The following is a 2,787-nucleotide window of genomic DNA, read 5'->3' as shown; positions in this document are numbered from 1 at the left end:
TGCTGCTAACTTTGACACTCCAAGAGCGTTCATAAGGTTACGTGATCACAGTTTTTGTCACTGTTCATCATTATTCACAATATAAATCACAGTTTTTCACGCGGCCGCTAGTTCCTAAGAAACATGTTTCACTGTTCTGACTGTTGTCAGTAGTTTTCCTCAGTACTTAACAGACAATCTATATGCAAATGACACTTTTCAAGTAATGAGGTCTGGTAAACTTTCATGTAAGTTCATATTAGCATGACTGAATAACAAAATTTAAAATTTTACACTGTCACATAAACATGAGACAATATAAAACTTTCAGAATCTGCTACATTATCTTGACCATGAGATCATTACTGAACTGTCCAGATACAACAGTACATTTTCATTTTTATTAGAGATACATTTTTTTTTTTTTGTTCTCCGTCTTCAGGCCACAAGTGGCCCATCGGGACCATCCGACCGCCGTGTCATCCTCAGTTGAGGATGCGGTTAGGAGGGGCGTGTGGTCAGCACTCCCGGTCGTTAAGATGGTTTTCTTTGACCGGAGCCGCTACTATTCGGTCAAGTAGCTCCTCAATTGGCATCACGAGGCTGAGTGCATCTCGAAAAATGGCAACAGCGCATGGCGGCCTGGATGGTCACCCACCCAAGTGCCGGCCACGCCCGACAGCGCTTAAATTCGGTGATCTCACGGGAACCGGTGTATCCACTGCGGCAAGGCCGTTGCCATTAGAGATACATACATTTATATATTTATATTTTATTTTTTTATATTGGGATTGTTATTTACCATGTTTTTGGGACAGATGTCCATGTTCGGTTTATCTAACCGGAATGTTGCTCATAAGAGCATTATAAATAACTTCGTAGTGAAACCGTGTACGTAAATCAGTACACATTCAGATTTCGCTTCACTAGTGGTGATAGCAGCCAGCGTCTTTTGTTTTTTTTTTTTTTTTCCAGTCACACAGCTCACACACCACCAACACTCTCTACGGGTGTGGCTCTACATGACTTAATCTTATGAAAATATTTTTGTTATATTCTTTCTTACACATGAACAAATATATAATTTAAGCCTTTTAATCATTTCTATCCTACGTATAGAAAGGTAAAATTCCTCACATTCAATGCAACAACACTCAAGTGAACTTTTATGAAGTTATTGATCCCTTTTAGAGTGAAATACATTTATTATGGAAATTCTCTACTCCTTCAAGTATTTCAAGAATATTACAGTGTAATACTTGACATAAAAGCTTATAAACTAATACATACATAATATTATCACATTATTACTGCTAATTATTTTACCATAAACATTATATTTACAGTTATGCGATAGTGCACTTGCACTTCTTATTGTCCCTTGTATATTCACTTCATTTTTCTTAGTCCAGTGGACCGAGTAAAATGCTCTGCAATAGGTCTTGTGAGGATATACTTTCATATTATGCTGGTAATTTTTTATGATTCCAGGGCGTTCAATGAATGCTTCGAGGTATCCGGATAATAATTTTTTTAAGTGTCTAGTCTCTGAAGCATTAATGCAAGTTGTCTCCTGTACTTTCTCTTCTATTGTTGTGACGACGTCACTCACGTTGCTGGGTGCATTGTTATTTCGATTTTTGTGACACATCTGTGGGTACTTGTGACCCAACAATAACAACTTCTGTTTGCTGACAGAAAGATTCATTTTTCTCATCAGCGGAAGGTTCGCACCGAACTCCCGATTCAGCGTTAATGTTATCGGTCGCTGTTGGTACTTAAGTGCACGTGTCCCACCGGCGAGATCAATTACAGCTTCCCTTTCCCGAAGGAAGTCAAGACCCAGAAGCACCGGTACTGACATGTTATCCATTAGTAGGAACGTGCATAATAAGCGATCGTTTCCCAAGGAAACTTCCACCTGTGCCTGGTATTTTATACTCTGTGCCCTTTTTCCCAATGCTCCTATAACCTTACAATTTGCAACAGGCAAAATCGGCAATCTTCTTATCTCCGGCAACTTCTAGAAAAACTGCTTGTTCATAACTGATACATTAGCGCCTGTGTGAAGCAGAATAGTAGTTGTTTATACCATTTACAGCTCCAGTGACACTTGCTGGGATATTTTCCCTTTGTTGCTTATCAGAGACAGAAGGTTCCTGATATAGCTCTTCTTCGATTCTGTTGCCATCCTGATACCGTATCATGTTTATTTTTTGTTTCGTCGATCTATTGACTTCATTGTTGGCCTCGGTCACCTGGCGAAGGCCTACAGGGACCGAAATTAGTTTGTTGGCTTCTGAGTGTTTTGTTTTGCTTCTGAAGGTACCTCCACTATTTTAAAATTTTGTGAGTTTTCAGTCGGAGGTGGCCTGCTTGGATCCCACCACGATGGATATTGATTGCTTGGTATAGGTATAGTCTGTAGATAATTTATTGGCTGACCTGAATTGATAGAATTTTGCTGCGGTTGCCAATCACTTGTCCCTGGCTGTCGCCAATATTCACTGTCACCCCGCATATTTTTAGGCCTGTCTTTATATGGACTGTCTGACCTGTTGTCGTCTCGTCTCTTTCGGTTGCTATTGTTATTGTTTGGATTTTCATTGTGGTTCTGCCTCTGATTACCATTCGGTTGTTGGTGTTCTTCGACCTTTTGATAATTACTGTTATTATTATTATGAGCCGGCCGAAGTGGCCGCGCGGTTCTGGCGCTGCAGTCTGGAACCGCGAGACCGCAACGGTCGCAGGTTCGAATCCTGCCTCGGGCATGGATGTGTGTGATGTCCTTAGGTTAGTTAGGTTTAA

General features: G+C 40.4%; 1 pseudogene; it reads right to left on the bottom strand.

Annotated features, from left to right (window-relative positions):
• Nucleotides 1-601: 601 nt before the first annotated feature.
• LOC126253792 (5S ribosomal RNA) lies at nt 602-719 on the bottom strand (annotated as a pseudogene).
• Nucleotides 720-2,787: the final 2,068 nt, after the last annotated feature.

The sequence above is a fragment of the Schistocerca nitens genome, chromosome 4 (genome assembly GCF_023898315.1).
Source record: "Schistocerca nitens isolate TAMUIC-IGC-003100 chromosome 4, iqSchNite1.1, whole genome shotgun sequence".
Taxonomy (NCBI): domain Eukaryota; kingdom Metazoa; phylum Arthropoda; class Insecta; order Orthoptera; family Acrididae; genus Schistocerca; species Schistocerca nitens.
Note: the sequence above shows the minus strand (reverse complement) of the source record. Positions and strands in the feature narration are given on the sequence as shown.